This window comes from Dipodomys spectabilis, unplaced genomic scaffold, assembly GCF_019054845.1.
Source record: "Dipodomys spectabilis isolate Male_0828 unplaced genomic scaffold, ASM1905484v1 ptg000420l, whole genome shotgun sequence".
Taxonomy (NCBI): Eukaryota; Metazoa; Chordata; class Mammalia; order Rodentia; family Heteromyidae; genus Dipodomys; species Dipodomys spectabilis.
The window spans coordinates 1,859,437-1,882,239 of NW_024871097.1; positions in this window are offsets into that span (position 1 = coordinate 1,859,437).

Here is a 22,803-nt window from a genome sequence, read left to right on the forward strand (position 1 = left end):
TATTTGTTGTGGGGCTATTATAAATGAGGTTGCCTTCCTGATTTCACCCATGATATTCGCATTGTTGTCATACAGAAAAGCCATTTATTATTGAGGGTTAATTTTTTACCCTGCTACTTTGTCAAATTTTGAATCAGCTTCAGTAATTTGATAGTGGAGTCCATGGGATACTTTAAATAGAAAATCATGTCATCTGCAAAGAGGGAGAATTTTCCTTCATCTTTCCCTATTTGGATCCCTTTGATGTTTGCATCTTGTCTTATTGCTGTAGCTAGGCATTCTAATGCTAAATTGAACAGGAGTGGAGAGTGGACATCCTTGTCTCATTCCTGAGATAAGAGGAAGTGGCCTTAGTTTTTCACCATTAATTATAATGCTTGCTGTACGTTTGTCATATACAGTCTTTATTGTGTTGAGGAATGTTCTATGAATTCCTAATTTTTCCAGAAACTTCATCATAAAGGGTTGGTTGGATCTTGTCAAATGCTTTTTCTGCATCTATTGAGATAATCATGTGGTTCTAATCCTTGCTCTTTGTTGATGTGACGAGTCATATTAATTGATTTGACTATATTGAACCTGCTTTCAATCCCTGAAATGAATATTTTTTTATCGCAGTTTATGATTGTTTGGATGAATTGTTGAAATCGATTGGCCAAAATTTTGTTGAGAAGTTTTACATCAATGTTTTTCAAAGAAATGGGCCTATAGTTCTTTTTCTTTGATGAGTCCCTGCCTGGTTTTGGGATGAGGGTTATAATGGCTTCATAGAATGAGTTTGGTAGTGAACATTCTCTTTCAATTTCATTGAAGAATTGGAGGGACTATTGGTGAGGCCTCTGCTTTGAAGGCCTTGTAGAATTCCACTGTAAATGCATCTCCTCCTGGGCTTTTCTTAAATGGAAGGTCTCTTACTGCTCTTTCTATTTCAAGGCTTGGTATGAGCCTTTTAAGTTGGTTTAACTCACTGTGGTTTAGTTTCGGCATGTCGATATCTGGCAGGAAAAGGTTCATTTCTGCCAAGTTTTCAAACTTTTTAAAATAAAGTTTTGAGAAGTATTCCCTTATAATGTTCTGAATCTTGGTTGTTTCTGTGGTGAAGTTTCCATTCTCATCTATGAGTTTATTTACTTGGGTGTGTTCTCTCCTTTTTCTGATAAGATTTGCTAAGGGTCTGTCAATTTTGTTAATTTTTTCAAAGAACCAACTCTTTGTTTTGTTGATTATTTTTATCATTTTTTAAAACTAATTCGCTTAATTCTGATGTAATTTTACTTATTTGTTTCCATCTACTGGACTTGGATTTATCTTTTTGCTCTTTTTCTAGGAGGTTCAAATGTGTCATTAAATTGTTGGTTTCAGATCTCTCCAATTTGTTGGTGTAGGAACTCAGAGCTATAAACTGCCTCTGAGTACTGTCTTTGATGTTTCCCAGAGGAGCTGGTAATTGTGTGTTAATTTTTGTTGAAAAGCATGAACATTTGAATTTCCTTTCTAATCACTTCCATGACCCACTGGTGATTCAACAGTGTGTTGTTCAGCCTCCATGTTTTACAGGACTTTCTTCGGTGGCTTTTGGTGTTGAGTTCTAATTTTATTCCCTTGTTGTCTGAGAGAACACAAGGTAAAAGTACAATGTTTCTTGGGCTGGGAAGGTGGCTCAGTGGTAGGGCGCTTGCCTTGCATGCCTGAGGCCCTGGGTTCGATTCCTCAGCACCACATAAGCTAAAAGAAAAAAGCCAGAAGTTGTGTTGTGGCTCAAGTGGTAGAGTGCTAGCCTTGAGCTGAAGAGCTGAGGGACAGCGCCCAGGCCCAGAGTTCAGGCCCCACGACTGGACCCCCCCCCAAAAAAAGTACAATGTTTCTGAATTTGGAGAAGTTTCCTTTGTGACCTAAAACGTGGTCTATTTTGAAAAATGTTCCTGCTTCTGAGGAAAACGTGTATTCTGATGGTGCTGTGCGAAATATTTGGTAGATGTCTGTTAAATCTAGTTGATCCATGCAGTTGAGGACCTCCTTATTTATTTTCAGAGCAGTTACAATAGGTTCATGATATCCTATAATATGTGGATATCAGATCAAAATTTAAATATATCACTGCACACATACAGGACAATCATATATAGCTTGTAACTTGAAATTTTAAGAAGGCAACAGTTGGGGAAAAAGACAATGTTAGAAGGTTAATAACAAATACACAGACATGGAAAAATACAAAAAATGTGCAAATAGTTATTTTTAATAGTAACAAAATATTTTCCTCAAGTTTTAAAAATGAAACTATAAAAATAATACTTAATATCATCAAATAAATATGCTATGCAGAAAATTTACCATAGACATATATTTCCACATAATTTGTTTTATTTGATAACAAATGTATTAGAAGAAAATGTAATTACATGTCTGAAGATGATAACAGTTTCAAGTGTCATTGATTGAATCCAACAAAGGATAGTAACAGAGAAGTAGAGAGTGAGAACAACCTGGGATATGGATGAAGATACTCAGTGAGGAAAGAATGTGCTCCATTTCCCTCATCAAAATAAAACTAGGACAGCTACCTTTTGACAGAACAGTTGTGATGTAGAATAGACGAGTTACTAATTTAGGTAGTAATTTATTACTTTTATTCCCTAATCTTATGATGTGATTCCCAAATGATGTGAGTGATCCTAGATTTTCTGAGCCCTTGTTTCCCCCAACGTTTCTGATTCCTCCCCTTGCCAATGATTCTTGTGCTACTCTCATTTATCTTTGTTTCTGAACTGAACTGTAACCTTTTGGTTCATGAGAAAGAGCTGGAGAAATATGAGGATGGCCTGGAGTCTGAGCTAACATCCACTCCAGCTTGGAGAATCTGGTGAAGGACTTCCACATGGGTCTTAGAATCAGATTATTTATTGACCTATTTGGAATTGGAGAAACTCACTCCCTCAGGCAGAATCTCCCTTGACTTTCTATGAAGAGATTTGGTACTAGGGCAAAATTCAGAGAATGAGCTTTCCCAATGTCATAAGGAACAGGTTCAAAACTAAAAGTGGCCTCAGTTCCCACAGGGCCAGTCAGAAGCCAAAAGATCACACTTTCACTCGTTCTTCATCAAGGACCTTCTGGAAGGAACAGACTATGAGCAACATCTAAGATGGAGATAAAATGAGACTGGGCCTAAGGAGGACACAAAAGAATGACCCTCTCTTTGATTACAAGTGAGTTGTGTAGTGAAACATGACAACTTCCTTCATATACGAAAATTCACTAGGTGAGTTATCTCACTACCACTTTGCAGGAGGTCAGTTTCTCCAAAAGAGAAGTTGTTAAATGTTGTGACTGTCAGTTTGCTCTCTAGGCTGTTGTCTCTCTCACCCCTTCCCATGCCAGAATGCATTGCTTCTTTCAGTCACTCAAATATTTGTCCAGACTCCTAGGCAGGATTACTGTAGGCTATTCTTTGGCTAACCTCTTGCATTTGAGGTAGAATATGCCCAGGCTCTGCTCATGCCAAGAGGTAGATGGAAGAGGTGAGTATAAGCTCAGATTTGTACTGAAGAACAATCATATTGAAAAAAAAATTAAATGAAATTAATAGTTGAGTGATTTAGGGTTTATAGCCACAAAATTTAGGTAATTATTAGTAACACATCTAGAATCATGGATTGGAAAAGGAACAGTGAATTAGGTCTAGGATACGATGCAAAAGACACACCATAGCCATAACAGGAAATAAGAGTTTGAAGGAAGTATTGGCATAGGTCCATTTACTATCTTAGGAGTGACCTTGGACAGGAGGCTTTTAGAATAATATCTGAAAGAGAAGGAATTGCTGGGCACTGCTGGCTCACACCTGTAATCCTAGCTACCCAGGAGGCTGAGATCTGAGTATTATGCTTCAAAGCAAACCAAGGCTGAAAACCCAAAGTTGTGCTGTGGCTCAAGTGGCAGAGTACTAGCCTTGAGCTCAGGGACACTGCCTAGGACCTGAGTTCAAGCTTCAGGATCAGCAGAACAACAACAACAAAATAATAATGATAAAAGAAATAAAAGAAGACTTGAAGATATGCAATGGAATGATGATCATGTGTAACTGTTTATGGAACATAAAAGGAGACAAAATTTGGAGTAAAATAATACCCATTCATTACTAATCAAGGATGCAAAGCAAATGCCAAATCCCTCTTCTCAAAAACTTCCAAACATGGGCTGGGAAGGTGGCTCAGTGGTAGAGTGCTTGCCTTGTATGCATGAGGCCCTGGATTCGATTCTTCAGTGCCACATCAGTAGAAAAAGCCAGAAGTGGTGCTGTGGCTTAAGTGGTAGAGCACTAGCCTTGAGCTGAAGAGGTGAAAGGCAGTGCTCAGACCCAGAGTTCAGGCCCTTTGACCGGCCAAAATAAAAACAAACAAACAAAAAACCCAAAAAACTTCCAAACTTATCTTTTCTCATAATTTAGGAGAGGCTCCTTTTACAGGAATTCTCCTTATCTTGCTCAAGGTCATCAGAACTTCAGTAGACTTTCCCTGTTGAGATGTAATGCACCTAACTCTACTGAACCTAATCATGGCTAGGAAAGTATGGACATTGATACATTTGTCATATTTATCCTTATGAATATATAATACTGTCAGGTATTATATATAATATATTATACAATATATTATACATTATGTGTTATATATTAAATATGTAATAATTCAAAATATATTTTGTGTTAACAGACTTCCTAATTTTAGAGGTAGGAACAAGCAACATATTGAAAGAAAAAAACTTGAATCTCTGAGTAATTTCTCTACCACAGGACAATACCAGGTTTCATTCTTATTACCCAAAGAGCAACATAGGAAAGCGATGCCCATGGATGTGGTTCTCTGGATTTTGGAAACTATGAATGTGTAAAACTATAGCAACAGATAAATAAGTGAACACCTATGTGCACACACACTCAATCATTTTCAAGTGTAAGAATTTCTTTTCTATGCTCCCTATTCACCTACACAGAGAGTACATGAGTTTCTTTTGAATTGTCCTGGAAAATCTTTATCTGGCTAGTGTAGCTTCACATCCTTTGTTCTCTAAGTAGCCAAATGTTATGTATTCAACAACAATACTTGTTACAGGCAAAGGTATCCACCCTGACACACAGGGTTTCAGAAATGCCACAAATAAGTGGGATGTACAGCAGTACTTTTCAAAATTGAATAGATTACATATTTATTAGAAAGCTTGGGAAAAAAAACTTGAGAGTAGGATGAAATACTTGAAGAAAACTACAGTTTTAATTACACATATCCAGGTGCTGCAATAGAAAATAAATAAAAATAAAAAATAAATTACGTATAATTTATTACCAAGTCTGTACAAGGAAAATAGGATATAACACATGGCATCCTTTGACTTGAAGTTGTAATGTTCCAGGGTATTTCCCCAATCTTGAGAACTAGGAGTAATCCATATTTAAAAAAAATAAAAAGGCGAATGTTTTTACCAAATTTCAAAACATATTATATGTTATACAAAGGAAATGCAATAAGCACGCAATTCATTGTCTAGTAATATCATATGGTATAAAGAATCTAATTAATTGATTCATTAAACTCAATACAATGCAGTTAAAACATCCAATATCTCAAGTGTCAATTTAGCAGAATACTTTCAATCTATGATGTCTATTTTGTATATAATTCAGCTCTATCCATCCCACAGTGGCAGAAGGCTTTTCCTGAGAAATTCCAGAGACCTGTCTCCTGTGAGTGCTCAATGTAGACCTGTTCCCATTCTCTATTATTTGGACATGTGATAGACTGAATATCTGATAAATTGCCAAAGGCAAAATTTGGGACTGGCTTCCAGTAATGATATTTTGGTACTCAGAAAAAAAAGGAAAATTGAAGACCGAGGGAAATCTACCAGATCCCTGAAAGATTTCTATCATTGAGCTAAAACTGTAGCCTTCTACTGATACTTGAACAAACTGCAGTAATTGTCACTCCAACCACATGTCCAAAAATTGGCTTTCCAAATATTGGCCTGTTTTCACTTTGGTAAATCAAGACACACTATTGTGGCTCTGTTTTACTTAAACTATCAGCTATGGTTGCCACAAGGGATAGTTTACCTTACCAATTTCTTAAATTTTAGGTCATCACACAATCACTTCATAGGCCTTAAACATTAAAAATACTTATCCATATAAGTCTGCATTACATACTTATTACTGTTTTTCTTCATTTGTCATGTTTTACATATTTGTATCCCAGGGCTTACTTCTATCTTAGTTCTATAATATTCCTTCTCATGGTTGTTACCACTGAGTACATGTAATTATTTCTGTTTTTTCTCCAGCTTTGTTCTCTCTTTAATTACAGTCCTTAATAGCATCCTGTCTACTGACAACTCCTAGCTACTGATCTTAACAAACTCAAAAGTTCCCAAAGTGAGCTTTGATCTTTATCTATAAACCAATCCTTCATTACTATTTGATTAAGTGATAACTCTTCCAGTTGTCTTGTCAAAATACCTCGGAGTCATTTCAGACTTACATACTTTTTCACACTTCATATTTAATCTATGACCAGGTTTTGAATATATTAGGAAACATATATTTATAGGTTATATGTGTGCTAGTACTATGACTTAAATTTAGAGCCTAGGTTCTTTTACTTTTCTTTTTGCTCAGGCTTGCAATCTTCCATTTAAACCACTGCTCCACGTTTAGCTTTTTGGTTCTTAGTTGAAGATAAGTGACTCATGGTCTATTTACCTATTCTAGTATGAAACTATAATCCTCAGTTTTCAGCCATCCAAATAGCTAGATTTAAAGGCATGCAACACTAAAACCATCCTTATTATATTTGAATTAAAAATAAATTTAAATTATGATTATTTGTAGTATTTTCAAATCAGTATGTTTTTATTTACAGTAAAACACATTGCCTTAAATGTTTTTCATTATTCCAGCTCACTTGCCAAGAAAGGAAAGGAAAAATTCACAACCAAAGAACTTCTGAATATACCAATGCTCAAGCCTGCTAGCCACAATTTCTTTGATGGGAAATAACAAAGGATGATATCATCTACAGGCTAAGCAGGGGAAAATGTTCTGCACTGAAGTTGCTGAAAGGCTGATGAGGATGAGGACAAGCAACTTTATCCAGAAAGTATCACAAAGTGTTTGTGATAGTAAGCTGACTCTAGTGGATAAGTGTAGCCAATCTTAGAAGATGTTCATAGCGATGAAGATGAACACGTGATTTCACAGGTGTGCATTCTTGAAGATATATCTTTATAGCATATTGTGTCTACCGTTGAAAATGAGACAGTTAAGATTGGGATGATTTCTTTCCTTGTATCCTTCACAGTATAATATTAAAACCAGTTTTATACATATATTATTTATAGTAATTATAGAATATCCCTAATTATGCATATATTATAAATATATCATTTACATGTTATGTAATATAATATATTACATATATTATGAACACTTAATTTAATTTTCTACTCGTCTGTCCAGGTATTAAACTAGCAATATCTTTGAAAATTGATAGTAAAGTAGAGTCATTACAATTTCTATTGCAACAAATAGCTTTACCCAATAAGTAGTTATTTATTCTGAATTTGTTTAGAAATGAAATATCATAATATAATTGAACATTCAAAAATAATTATGTAATAACATGCCAAGGATGGAGTTAAAAAAAAAAAACATAATATGACTCATGATTGTAATCCCAGCTACTTAGGGGCTGAAATATGCATATAGCTATATTAAGCCAGTTTGAGTTAAATGGCTCAGGGACAACACCCAGACCATAGTTCAAGCCTCAGTACTGCCACAGAAAAAAAAAATGTGACTAAAGCACACAAATATATTTATTCAAATAAAGTTATCATTCTTTGTATCCTTCACAATATAATACTAAAACCAGTTTTAAACATATTTATAGTATTTATAGAATATCAGTTATTATTCATACATTATAAATATATCATTAATATGTTATGTAATATAATACATTACATATAGTATGCATGCATAATTTATACTGATAACACTAACATCCACTAAATTGATATATGTTTTAGAATAGGGAATAGATATTCTTATTTAAACGACTTGTTTTTCCCCTTCCCCTCCACAAATTATACCGACATCAAATACAGTGAAAGCAGGGGTTATACTGGGGGGGAGGGACATACAAAGCAACAAAGAAATAATCTTATAAATGTGTTACAAACGAACGCATGAAAGGAAAAAAAAAACATTTGAATACATATCTTAGGGTTCATTTTCCTAACATCACCTTATCTGACCTTTTCTGCTTGGCTCATACATATACTAGATATTGCAAATAAGGGAAAGCATGGGACCTATGTTTCCTTGGGCTTGGCTTACTTCACTTAATATAATTTTTTCCAAGTCTTTCCATTTCCTAACAAATGGGTCAATGTCATTCTTTCTGATGGAGGCATAGAATTCCATTGTGTATATATACCACATTCTCTGGATCCATTCACTTCTGAGGGGCATCTGGGTTGGTTCTATATCTTAGCTATAGTAAATAATACTGCAATAAGCATAGCTGTGCTGGTAGCTTTAGTGTGGTCTTGTTTGTAAATATTTGGCTAAATGCCGAAAAGTGGGATTGCTGGGTCATAGGGGAGCTCTATGTGGAGTCTTTTGAGGAACCTCCATATTACTTTCCAAAGTGGTTGAACAAGTTTACACTCCCACCAGCAATGCAGTAAGGTTCCCTTCTGTCCACATCCCCTCCAGCATCTGTTGTTAATAGAATTCTTGATTATAGCGATTCTAACTTGGATGAGGTGGTATCTTAATGTGGTTTTGATTTGCATTTCTTTTATGGCTAGGGAGGTTGAGAATTTCTTCATGTGTCTATTGGTCCTCGTTTCTTCTTCAGAGAAATTTCTCTTTATGTTTTTAGCCCACTTATTTATTGGGCACTTTTTTCTTTGAAGATTTGTTGTTGGGGGATTTAATTTTTTGAGTTCCAAGTATATTTTAAATATGAAACTCTTGTCTGTTGTATGGCTAGTGAAGATCTCCCAATCCGGGGGCTTTCTATTGATCTTGCTAGCTATGTCCTTTGCTTTGCAGAAGCGCTGCAACTTCATGCAATCCCATTTGTCCAACCATTCATTGATTTGTTGTGTTTCTGGGTCTCTATTATGAAAATTTCAGCTCTGCCAAGGAGACCTAGGGTTTCCCCTATTCCATCCTGCAATGTTTTCAGAGTGTCTGCTTTGACTCCGAGGTCTTTGATCCATTTGGAGTTGATTCTGGTGCAGAGTGATATATAAGGATCTAGCTTTAGTTTTCTACAAGTAGTTAACCAATTTTGCCAGCACCATTTACTGAAAAGGCTCTCTGTCTTCCATTCTATTTTTTTTAGCTTCCTTATCAAAGATTAGATGGCAATAGGTCTGTAGGTTCATTTCTGGGTTTTCAAGGGAATGGATTTTCTTTTGTACAAAGAGAAAGTAACTAGTCACAAAAATTATTCCTTTTGGATTATATATCCATAACAAACTATTCCCTGTGTATTCAAGGCACTTAATGATAAAAACCTGTGTTCATCAGCACAGGTGTCTTTAACATGAATTTCTTCTCCTTAAGTAATAATTTCAGGAATACTAAACAGTGGAAGCTGTATGATGTTCGTTCAAGTATTTCTTTAGAATTAAACCGATCTTTATTTGGTATAAAGATCCCATACAATTTCATTACTCACATTCTGTAGCAATGTTTTTGCCATTATAAGCATAATTAGGAAGATAATGTGGGCTCATCTGCTCCATAGGTCTTGAAAGTTTATGAATGTGACACTTACAGAATATCCTCAGATATGCCTGGTGGAATCCTGGATTTGAATTATGGGTCTACAACTGATCAGTACTAGGTAATTGGGAGATTTGTTTGGCCTTGATGCCTACCTCTTTTTTTTTAGTAAAATACTTAATTCATTCCCTAACTTAAAGAACTGTCATTAGCACTAAAGTTACCCTAATGCAGGTGCATTAGGTGTCTGCACATTATGTAGTAGGTCCCAGAGAAGTCAGCTTCCATCAACATGATCACAGCATCCTTCCTGAAGGCCTTAAGACATATATACCCAATTGATGTTAATATCTGAGAAAAAAATGTCTTTACTAAAAAAAGAAAAGGTCACTAATGTTGGAGCTGTCTTGTGGCTTTTACTCTGAAGTAGTTTTTTCTAAATTTCATTCTTACTCTATTAGTGTTAGCAGTAGCATTCTTTAGTACTACCCTTCATGTTGCTATTTTTGTGTTCCATTTTGAATACTGCTGTAACTTAGCTTATAATCTTTGTTAGAATAAACAAACTACAACTGCTGAAGTTTTCAATAAAGAGACAATTTTAGGTATGCATTATATTTTAGGTGCTTAATAAAAATTTTCTGAAATTATTCCTTTTAGGTTATATATCCCTAACAAACTATTGTATATGCTTTCGTATATAATTTATATAGATTTTGTATGATTTTTATATGATGTCTTAGAGATCCATAAATAAAACAGTTCAGAAGAGGAAGAGTGTACGTAAGAAGACATAAAAATTACTATTATGGTGGTTTTAATGGCTAAGGGTAAAGAACGTGTAACAAAACATTTGGAGAGTTCCGGGAAGATGGCGGAGGAGAAGCTGGAATCTGAACAAGCTCTTGCATAGAAAACAGTTTCAGAGTTCCAGTGAACAGTCCCAAGCCAGAGAATCACACCAAGTGTGCCATCACAGGACAGAGAGTTAGTCAAGAGAGGGGAAGCCAAGCAGACACATCTGAGCAGCTGCCGCTGCGGCGGCAGGGTCGCAGCGGCGACCACCTCCGCGGAGGCTTACCTGAGACGCAGTCCGGGACGAAGGAGCCAGACGCAGCAGACGAACGGATTCTACTCAACACCAGCAAGAACCGACAAGGAGCGGACAACTTCATCCTGCACTTTGCAGACCAGAGACGACCCGAGATCCAAGACCCCGCGTGAGTAGAAGCCCCACTTCCTCACTCCTTCTCTGCGAGCAGAGGAGGGAAGGCCACCCCTCCCCCCCCAGCACAGGTGATCTCCATCTTGGATACCGACAAAGCTCGGAGGAGCGGCTAGCTCCAGCTCAGGCCTTGGAATAGAGCTAGTCATTTGGCAGGTCACAGGAACTTGGCGGCGAGGTGACCTCACAGACTCAGTTCCATCCAGGGAGGGGTCGCCCAGCTCAGGCACCAGCCATTGGAGTGGCTCTCCTCGCTGGGTGGCCAGAGCCAGAGGCTGCCCCTCCCTCTAGCAGCCACCACAATCAATTGAAAAACAGAAACCCTGAGAATGGCTCCAGGCTCGGTGCTAAGAATTTTTTTTTTCACAAAATAGCCCCAGGGAAAAGCTACTGCTCGTTGAAAAGCCTCAACTCTACCCAGAACCTAGCCTCATCACTGCATCCCCCTCTTTTGTGATTCTCAAAGCAGATCACCCTCCCAGTAAACTAACCTGGGAGGGGGAATCTCAAAATCTTGGGTAAAGCAGAGCATTTTTCTGCCTGTTCCAACAAACTGACTTAAGAAACCAATCAAGCCACAGGACCTCAAGCTGACCAGAGACTCCAACCAGACTCTGGTTACAGACAAAAGGGAGATACAGGACTCTTCCCACCCCTCCCAAAAAAAAAAAAAAATCAAAGAACTTTTTTTTTCTTCTTCTTTTCTTTTTTTCTTTTTCTTGTTTTGTTTTTTTTCGTTTTTTGTTACCTTATATATATATAAAATTTTCTTTTTGCTTTTCTAAAACTTTTATTAATCTTTAATTTTTGACTCTTCTGAAAAAATAATTGTTTTCCATTAACTTTTTTTTTTCTCTCCTCTTATAATTTTTATTTTAGGAATACGTGAATGTGTGTTTTCTTTTCTTTTCTTGTCTTCTTTCTCTTTTTCTTTCATTCTTAATTATCTTTTTGTTTTTTTTTCTAGCTCTACTGAACTTCTGATCTTTTCTTCTCACTTTCCTATCCTTTCCATCTTTTCCTCTTTGTTCATCTTTATGTGACTTAACTCTTGTCCTGCACATCCTCAAATAAACCCGTAGTTAACCAGTAGACCCTATCCCCCATTGTGTACACACTTAATCCACAAACTTATTACTCAATTCAAAACCTCTGAGACTTAAATTCATTAATAGCAGTACTACCTCTTTATACCTATACAATATTTTAAGCATTTTTTTAAAGTTTTTCTCATCTCCTCTATGTCCCTCCCCTTCTCTCAACATATTCATATTCCTCTATAAATCGATGGTCTTTTAATCTCTAAAATAACATTAATTTTTACGTTTCGATTTTTTTTCTGGTCTCTTTTCATTCCCCTTTCCCTTTCTTCTTTTTCTCTCTCTCTCTACTTACATCCTACCCAACCTATTTCCTGCATTGTGATTAGGACATAGTTAACTCTCCCTGTGCCTCCCCACACCAATCTATTCCTATTTTTTACCCACATCTCTTCCTAACCCTAATAATTTCTGGTTTTCCAAATTCTTCTCTGCGGTTCAAAGTCCTTTAACATATAGTTGTTGGATGTCGAATAGATGTATCTGTTGAACTAGATTGTATCTGTAGACTATTGACTGTACAAATGCAAAGTTTGGTTGATGGTTGCCTTAAGATAGTGTTCTAGCACAAAACTGGTGCTATCTTCATCTCAAATGGGCAGAGTAAGCCGGAAAAACACAAGAAAAATGGCAAATTCGGGTATCTCAATTCCCAATCCTGATAATCAGGGGTTAGAACAGATAATGAATAATCCAGAGGAGAGTTCCCAAACAGCTCTACAAACAGTGCTGGCAAACATGATAAATGAAAAGTTTGACAACGTACAAAGGGCTCTGTATGAGCGTGATAGGGAGAGAGAGGAGGCATCCCAGAAGTTTATACAGGAATATCATAAGCGTGAGGAAGCTACTCAAAAACTGATACAGGATTTGCGTGAACAACTTGAGAATACTCAAAGAGAAAGGGAGAAATGGCATGAGCAGGCTGAGAACACTCAAAGAGATCTGCAGGAATCCCACGAATGGGAGGAAGCTAATCAAAGAGTAATACAGGAATTGAGAGACCAGGTAGAGAACACACAAAGATCACTAAAGGCATTCATGGAATCCATTAACCAAGAGCTGAAGGAAGTCAGGGAGACAACAAAGGGAATGCTGAATGGAACCCAACAGAAGGAATGGGAGCCCAAAGAAACCATAACCAATCAACTAAGTGATTTGAGGACAAACACTGAACACCAAATTAAGGAAGTAAAGAAATTCATACAAGACCTAAAACAGAGCTTCAACAAAGAACTTGAAGCCATCAAAGCTGACCAACTAGAAGGAAAAGAGATAAAAAACAAAGTAGAGAGTCTTGACAGCGGGTTAGACCATGCAGAAGATCGAATCTCAGGGATTGAAGACAGCCTAGATATTATAGAGAAAGAACATACAACCATCCAAGACAAGTCCAAGAAATATGATAGATCTATCCAACACCTGGAAGACACCATCAGAAGGCCTAATCTAAGGATAATGGGTGTAGAGGAGCACCTAGAAACAGAAGTTAATGGTCTAGGAAATCTGTTTAACAGGATCCTAGCAGAGAACTTCCCAAACATGCAAAAAGATAGGCCTGTCCAGATACAAGACGCCTTTAGAACACCAATTAGACCAGACCAGAATAGGACATCCCACCGTCACATTATAATCCACACAGGATAAACTCAGAACAAGGAAAAGATCCTTAAAGCTGTCAGGGAGAAAAGGGTAATCACTTATAAAGGGAAACCAATTAGAATCACCTCAGATTTCTCAGCAGAGACAATCAAAGCAAGAAGAGCCTGGAATGATGTATGCCATGCCCTAAAAACAAACAACTATCAACCAAGAATACTGTACCCAGCTAAACTCTCCTTCATAACTGAAGGCCAAATAAAAACCTTCCATAGCAAAGAAAAATTGAAACAATTCATCTCCACCAAACCAGCCCTACAAAAGATTCCTAAAGATGTCCTACACATAGAAAACCAACAAGACCACAATAAAGGGCAAGAAACTGCACCCAAACTGAGAATCCAAGAACCATAGGAAGAACCCAGTTTTCGCAGCCCCCAAGAAGGTAGATAACATGGCAGGAACTCCCAAATACCTCTCAGTCCTATCTCTTAATGTTAACGGACTGAACTCTCCAATTAAGCGACATAGACTGTCTAGTTGGATTAAAAAACAAGACCCTTCTATCTGCTGCCTGCAGGAGTCACATCTAGGCCATAAAAACAAACACATTTTCAAGGTTAAAGGCTGGAACAAAATCTACCAAGCAAACGGACCACATAAACAGGCGGGAGTTGCAATCCTAATATCAGATAAAATAGACTTCAAATTAAAATTCATGAAAAGAGATAAAGAAGGTCGCTACATACTAATTAAAGGATCTCTCCTTCAGGAGGATATTACAATTCTAAATATCTATTCGCCAAACAATGGAGCACCCAAATTTATCAAAGAAACACTACTTTCCCTCAAATCCCATATAGATCCAAAGACATTAATCGTTGGGGATTTTAACACACCACTCTCCCCACTAGATAGATCAACCCGGCAAAAACTCAACAGAGAAACCGCAGATCTAAACAGCTGCATAGATCAACTAGACTTAACAGACATTTACCGAACATTTCACCCAGCAGCATCAGAATACACGTTTTTCTCAGCAGCACATGGAACGTTTTCTAAAATAGATCACATTTTAGGCCACAAAGCAAACTTGTCTAAATTCAGAAACATTGAAGTTATACCTTGCATTCTCTCTGACCACAAGGGAATAAAGTTAGAACTCAACACCAAAAGCCACCAAAGAAAGTCCGGTATCACATGGAGGCTGAACAACACACTGCTGAATCATGAGTGGGTCATGGAAGAGATTAGAAAGGAAATTCAAATGTTCATGCTATTCAACAAAAATGAACACACAAAATACCAGCTCCTCTGGGACACAGCAAAGGCAGTACTCAGAGGCAAGTTTATAGCTCTGAGCTCCTACATCAACAAATTGGAGAGATCTGAAACTAACAATTTAATGACACATCTAAACCTCCTTGAAAAAGAGCAGCAAGATAAACCCCAATCCAGTAGACGGAAAGAAATGATCAAAATTAAATCAGAATTAAATGAATTAGAATCCAAAAAAACTATAGAAAGAATCAACAAAACAAAGAGTTGGTTCTTCGAAAAACTTAACAAACTTGACAGACCCTTAGCAAATCTTATCAGAAAAAGAAGAGAACACACCCAAATTAATAAACTCAGAGATGAGAATGGAAACATCACCACGGAAACAACCAAGATTCAGAACACTATAAGGGAATACTTCTCAAAACTTTATGCTAATAAGTTTGACAACTGGACAGAAATGGACCTCTTCCTAGCAAATATTGACATGCCAAAACTAAACCAAGATGAGGTAAACTATCTTCACAGGCCCATATGAAGCATTGAAATAGAAACAGCAATAAGAGACCTCCCAGCTAAGAAAAGTCCAGGACCAGATGGTTTTACAGCGGAATTTTACAAGGCCTTCAAAGCAGAGCTCACACCAATTCTCCTCCAACTCTTCAATGAAATTGAAAGAGAAAGCTCACTACCGAACACATTCTATGAAGCCATCATAACCCTCATCCCAAAACCAGGCAGGGACTCACCAAAGAAAGAGAACTATAGACCCATTTCTTTGATGAACATTGATGCAAAACTTCTCAACAAAATTTTGGCCAATCGACTTCAACAAATTTACCCAAAAAATCATACACCACGATCAAACAGGATTCATTTCAGGGATGCAAAGCTGGTTCAATATACGCAAATCAATTAATATTATTCATCACATCAACAGGAGCAAGAATAAGAACCACATGGTTATCTCAATAGACGCAGAAAAAGCATTCGACAAGATCCAACACCCCTTTATGATGAAGGTTTTGGAAAAATTAGGAATCCATGGAACATTCCTCAATACAATAAAGGCTGTATATGACAAACCTACAGCCAGCATTATACTCAATGGTGAAAAACTAAAGCCATTTCCTCTTAACTCAGGAACAAGACAAGGATGCCCACTCTCTCCACTTCTCTTCAATCTAGTATTAGAATGCCTAGCTACAGCAATAAGACAAGATGCAGACATAAAGTGGATCCAAATAGGGAAAGAAGAAATAAAACTCTCCCTCTTTGCAGATGACATGATCTTGTATTTAAAGAATCCCATAGACTCCACTCCCAAATTACTCAAGCTGATTCAAAACTTTGGCAAAGTAGCAGGTTATAAAATTAACCCCCAAAAATCAATGGCTTTTCTGTATGCCAACAATTAGAAAAGTGTGGCTGAAATTAGGAAAGCAACTCCATTTGTAATAGCCCCACAAAAAATAAAATACCTAGGAATTAACTTTACTAAAGAAGTGAAGGACCTCTATGATGAAAACTTTAAAATCTTGAAAAAGGAAATCAACACAGAACTTAAAAAATGGCAAAACCTCCCATGCTCCTGGATTGGAAAGATTAACATCGTGAAAATGGCAATACTTCCCAAGGCTATCTACAAATTCAACGCAATACCTATCAAAATTCCACCCTCATTCTTCAAGGAAATAGAAGAGGCAATCCAAAAATTCATATGGAACAATAAAAGACCCCGAATAGCAAAAACGCTCCTCAACGGAAAGAACACTGCTGGAGGAATATCAATACCAAATTTCAAACTCTACTATAAAGCCATAGTAATCAAAACAGCTTGGTATTGGCATAAGAACAGACCTCAGGACCAATGGAATAGAATTGAAAACCCAGAAATGAACCTACAGGTCTATAGCCATCTAATCTTCGATAAGGGAGCTAAAACAATAGAATGGAAGACAGACAGCCTCTTCAGTAAATGGTGCTGGCAAAACTGGTTAACTACATGTAGAAAACTAAAGCTAGATCCTTATATATCACCCTGCAACAGAATCAACTCCAAATGGATCAAAGACCTTGAAGTCAAAGCAGACACTCTGAAAACATTACAGGATGGAATAGGAGAAACCCTGGGTCTCCTTGGCTCAGGCCGAAATTTTCTGAATAGAGACCCGGAAACACAACAAATCAAAGAAAGGCTGGACAAATGGGATTGTATAAGGTTGCAGAGCTTCTGCAGGGCAAATGACATAGCTAGCAAGATCAATAGAAAGCCCACGGACTGGGAGAAGATCTTTACTAGCCATACAACGGAAAAGGGTCTCATATCTAAAATATACTTGGAACTCAAAAAATTAAACCACCCAACAACAAATCCTCAAAGAAACAACTGCCCAATAAGTAAGTGGGCGAAAGACTTAAAGAGAAGCTTCTCTGAAGAAGAAAGAAGGATGGCCAATAGACACATGAAGAAATGTTCAACATCCCTAGCCATAAAAGAAATGCAAATCAAAACAACATTGAGGTATCACCTCACTCCAGTTAGAACAGCAAAGATCAAGAACTCTAACAACAACAGATGCTGGAGGGGATGTGGACAGAAAGGAACCTTACTTCATTGTTGGTGGGAATGTAAACTTGTTCAACCACTTTGGAAAGCAGTATGGAGGTTCCTCAAAAGACTCCACATAGAGCTCCCCAACGACCCAGCAATCCCACTTTTGGGCATTTACCCAAATGATCACAAACAAGGCCACACTAAAGCTACCAGCACAACTATGTTTATTGCAGCATTATTTACCATAGCTAAGACATGGAAACAACCCAGCTGCCCCTCAGTAGATGAATGGATCAAGAAGATATGGTATATATACACAATGGAATTCTATGCCTCCATCAGAAAGAATGACATTTCCCCATTTGTTAGGAAATGGAAAGGCTTGGAAAAAATTATATTAAGTGAAGTAAGCCAGGCCCAAAGAAACATAGGTCCCATGGTTTCCCTTATTTGCAATATCTAGTATAGGTATGAGTCAAGCGGAAAAAGTCAGATAATGTGATGTTAGGAAAACGAAACCTCAAATATGTATTTTAATGTTTTTGTTTCTTTCATGCATGTGTTTCTAACGCATTTATAAGATTATTTCTTTGTTGCTTTGTATGTCCCTCCCCCACAGTGTAACCCCCGCTTTCACTATATTTGATGTCAGTATAACATGTGGAGGAGATGGGGACAAACAAGTCGTTTAAGGATTCAGGTGGACCTGTTGCAACAATGAGAAGTACAAAATGTCATGTCAAATCCAGCTTTACAATGTCGGTGGGGGGGGGGAGGGGGGTATGATTGGGTGGGAGGGAGGGGGGAGGCTGGGAAGGGAGGTGAAGGGTAAACAAAGGAGGAGGCTGCAATGCTTGGCAAGAAATGTATGCATTATCCTGCCCATGTAATTGTAACCCCTCTGTACAGTATGTTCTCAAATAAAATAAAATAAAATTAAAAAAAAAAAAAAAACATTTGGAAGATTCATTTGCTCTTTTTGCTATTCTATCGCCTTTCTTGGAGGAAGGTTATCACTATGAAGTGCCAAGTAGTCTCACATTTCAAGACTTGTCTCATTGACAGAAGTGATGGTATTAGGGACATATGCTCCCATGACTGACTTTTAGGTAATTTACCATAAGGTAATACCAGTACATATAAAGAAACTTTTGTGAGTGATGTGTATTCATTCTTCAATTGCCAAAATTAAATTCATATGTCAAAACATCCAATTATTTACATTATAATAGATGTAGGTCAACTGGCATCACTAACACCTCCATAAATCAAATGCAAAATAAAGGTTCTACTTCAAACACCAACATCTAAGGCAGTGTTGGAAATACAAGGAGATACACAATAAATCAAAAGGAGTGAGATCTTTAACACTGGCAGTGAGCAATGATAGCTGAATTTTTAACCAGGCTTGAAAAATTCAGGTGCCCACTAACTATGTGATCAGAGTTGTGGACTTGACCTTGGTATCAAGATTGGAGATAAAATTAAAGGGCAGCTAAGGTTGCTGCAGTATTCTAGCTCGATACAGTGTGACCCTCCCTAATAATGGTAAAGCACAGAGTAGAAGCTAAGTCAGTAAAATGTATAGGAAAGATTCTCCACTGAGAATTATTGCAGGGGGTGATCATCACTCTTGGGTTGAAAATGTACAGCCCATCATTCCACTTTACGCTCTAGCGTATTTCTGATCTGAAGCCAATTATAACACACCAATGTGCAATGAGTGCTGAGCAGTGTAGATGTATGTGAATCCTTAATATATGTGAAATCCTTAGAAGTATGGAATGGCCTGACCCTCACACTTCATTCTGTGTTGTTTAGTTTCATAGAGGAATGTTCATAATTAGGCAATTCACACTCATCTATGTTTGAATCAGGCAACTGAGATAAGACAAGGTCATCACTCCGGTGATGAGGTGCGTGACCAGTGAAATAAATAACATTATTTCACAATATATATGTATTCCTGAAAATTTTTGCAATACCAAGTAACAAATGTACAAAAGGGTCAATTTTCCATCTCTTATATTATCAAAAGTAAAGATACTCCTGAATTATACTTTATTGCTAGAGGATCACAGGATGACTGCTGATGTTTGGTATCTTTCCAGGTGCTCCTATACGTTTGTGAATCTTCTCTAAGGAAGTGTTTTTCTATAGTTTGTTTTGAGGTGTTCACATATCAGTACTGTCACTAACCTCAACCATGGAACAGCAAAGATGATGGGCTACCAGGCAAAAAACTGAGAAATCACAGGAAGTAATAGGAAAGAAGGCATCAGAGGACCCAAAGCCTCATTGCCAGGTTCTGGATCCCAAAATCCTGCTTAACATGCTTTATATTCATTCTACTAGAGTGGTGGGGGTGAGTGGCCACAGGCATGTCCACAAACTAAGGCATCAATCTACCTTGTGGTTAAAACTATTAACATGAGGTATTGTTTGTATACATAGTGATAATTGAATCCCTTATTATTAGGGAGCCGAAGGGAACAATAGTCATTACAACCATAGCACATGCCAGGCTTTAGGATGATATGAGACTCTTACTACTTTTCTTGCTCACTTGTTCTGAACTGTGATCTTCTCAAATTTTACCACTTCAATTAGTGGTGTGAATTCCAGTAGCCTGCCCTTAGTATAGATTGTCTAAATGCATTATTGAAAGCAATCTCACTTTAATCCTTTCTTGTTTAAGTTACTTTATTCATAGAGTAGCAATTTTTGCACCCATCCAAAAAAACAGGGATGATAATTGCATTCCAATATCCCTACCTAGTAGGTTGATATGAATGGTACTTTTCCTTCCTACACTGATTCAGAACTGTGATCCTCTCAAATTCTACCACTTTAGTTAATGGTGTGAGCTCCAGTTATGCCTACCTCTAGAAGATATGACAGAAATAAATGATTACAGGTAATTTGAGTTAATCATTGCCTAATATAGGTGATTTGATAAAAATATAGGGTAAGTTTGAAAGTATAATCACAGTATTCAGATATTTTGCTAAGTAATTTTGTTTCACAATAAAAACACACTTCGATCAGAATTAATGACTTCTTTTGCTGTCTGCCAACTTGTATATCATTTGGGAACATAAACTTCATGTCTTCCATGTGGAATAAAGGACTTTGAATGGTATGATGTGCTGGTTCACATCTATAATCATGATTAGCAATCAGAAATAAATAGATCACAATTTGAACATAGCCTAACCAAAAGTTTAGGAAGACCCAGTCTCAACAAACTAGTGGATCATGTTGAATCATGCCATTAATCTCAGCACCACAAGAGGCTAAGTTTCTGCCTAGTACCTGTGTCAATTAGGTAACTGGCACACTTGGAGGCAGTCACATCTCCTGATACAGAAACTAAGCTGAGATTCAGCCAAGAGGATGGAGATGTCTGCCCCACCTTCCCAGGGTGATCCCCACAGAATGCAGTGAGCATGCTTGCTTTCCTCTTCCAAATGGCTTGAGATGAAATGCTGCTGAGTGTTCATTATTTGATTCCAGTGACCTGTGGTAGAGCTGTAAAGAAATATTAAATTAAATTTCACTGTAGCCATTTGACCTGCTCTTCCCAGCCTGGGAGTTCAACTCAGCAAGTGTTCATTATTTGAGAGTTGAGAATACTAAGGGAGAGAAGAGAGGGAGGGTGAGTGAAAGAGAGGAGAGAGAGGGGGAAGGGAGTGAGAAAAGAAAGGAAGGAAGGAGGGAAGGAAGGAGGGAAGGAAGGAAGGAAGGAAGGCAAGAAGGAAGGAAGGAAGGAAGGAAAGAAAGAAAGGAGAAATAAAGTAAAAAGAAAGAAAAGAAGAAAAAGAAGAAAGAAAGGAAGAAAGAAAGGAAGAAAGAAAGAAAGAAAGAAAGAAAGAAAGAAAGAAAGAAAGAAAGAAAGAAAGAAAGAAAGAAAGAAAGAAAGAAAGAAAGAAAGAAAGAAAGAAAGAAAGAAAGAAAAGAAAGAAAGAAAGAAAGGAAGGAAGGAAGGAAGGAAGGAAGGAAGGAAGCAAGAAAGGAAGGAAGGAAGGAAGGAAGGAAGGAAGGAGAAACAAAGAAAATGATTGAGAATGAATTGTTTGGAGTCAGGAGACACATGGCAGAGGTACTACTTGTATTTGGTATTAGGTCTGCCCCAGGCCATGCAGACCCTATGCAAACACCTTCCCATTTCTTGGCTATGTTTCCACCTTTTATATGTTACCTAGGTATCTGGCACACCTGGAGGCAGCCATCTCCCCCTCCTGCTAAGTCACAAACTGGTCAGCCTCTGGTCACATTTTCCATCTGACCAGAGGTGAGTCCCAAGCCCTGAAGTCACATCTATATCCAGTGTGGCCAGAAGTTTCCCCCACCTGATCACACCTCATCCGGTCCTTCGCCTGGATGCATCCTAGCCCGAGGTTGAGTCACCCCATTTTATTGTAAATGCCTTTCAACCATGTATGGCATGGGCAGCAGTTCAGTAAATAAACTACTTTACCAGACTGAATACCATGTGGTTTTCTCTTCATTGGCTACCTAATGAAACTCACCTAATTAATATACTTTACACTTCAGAGTTTCTAGTTATGAATCCATGGATAATTTTGTGACACATGTGAGTTCTGTATCTACAAAACGTATGTACTACCTCACAATTTAACAGTATAATTATGCCTGGAATATTTAATAGCAGCTTAATTAACCGGAAAGTCTATTTTGTTTGCTTTCCTTTGTTTTGATTTTTGCTTAAAGTAATAGAAGTGTTGGTGGGACAATCTGAAAGGATCTCTGGTTTCATATTTTATCATCACCCTGGGCTACAACCTGTGTGCTACCAGCTCAGATGATGGGACTTTGAAATTCTGGAAAGTTGAGGCACATCATAAGGACCTATTGCTTTGGCATTTCTCAGATTCTTTTTTAAATGTAATTGTTACTTAGAAGTGTACAGTGAGGTTACCATTTCACAATTCATGTAATGTGTACATTTGTCTTGTAGACAATGCCATCCTTTTTGAGCTTTCTCCTAGTTTCTGGGTTTTTTTTATGTTGTTGATTTTTTTGTTTTTGTGCCTAACCTTCAGCTTGAACCCAGGACTTGGTACTGCCCCCGACTTTTTGTAATCAAGGCTACTCTAAGTCTGGAGCCCCAGCTCCATTTATGGCTGTTTGGTTTTTAATTGGAGAGAAGAGTCTCACAAATTTTCTCACTCCAGCTGGCTTTGAACTCTGATCATCAGCCTCCTTAGTAGCTAGGATTATA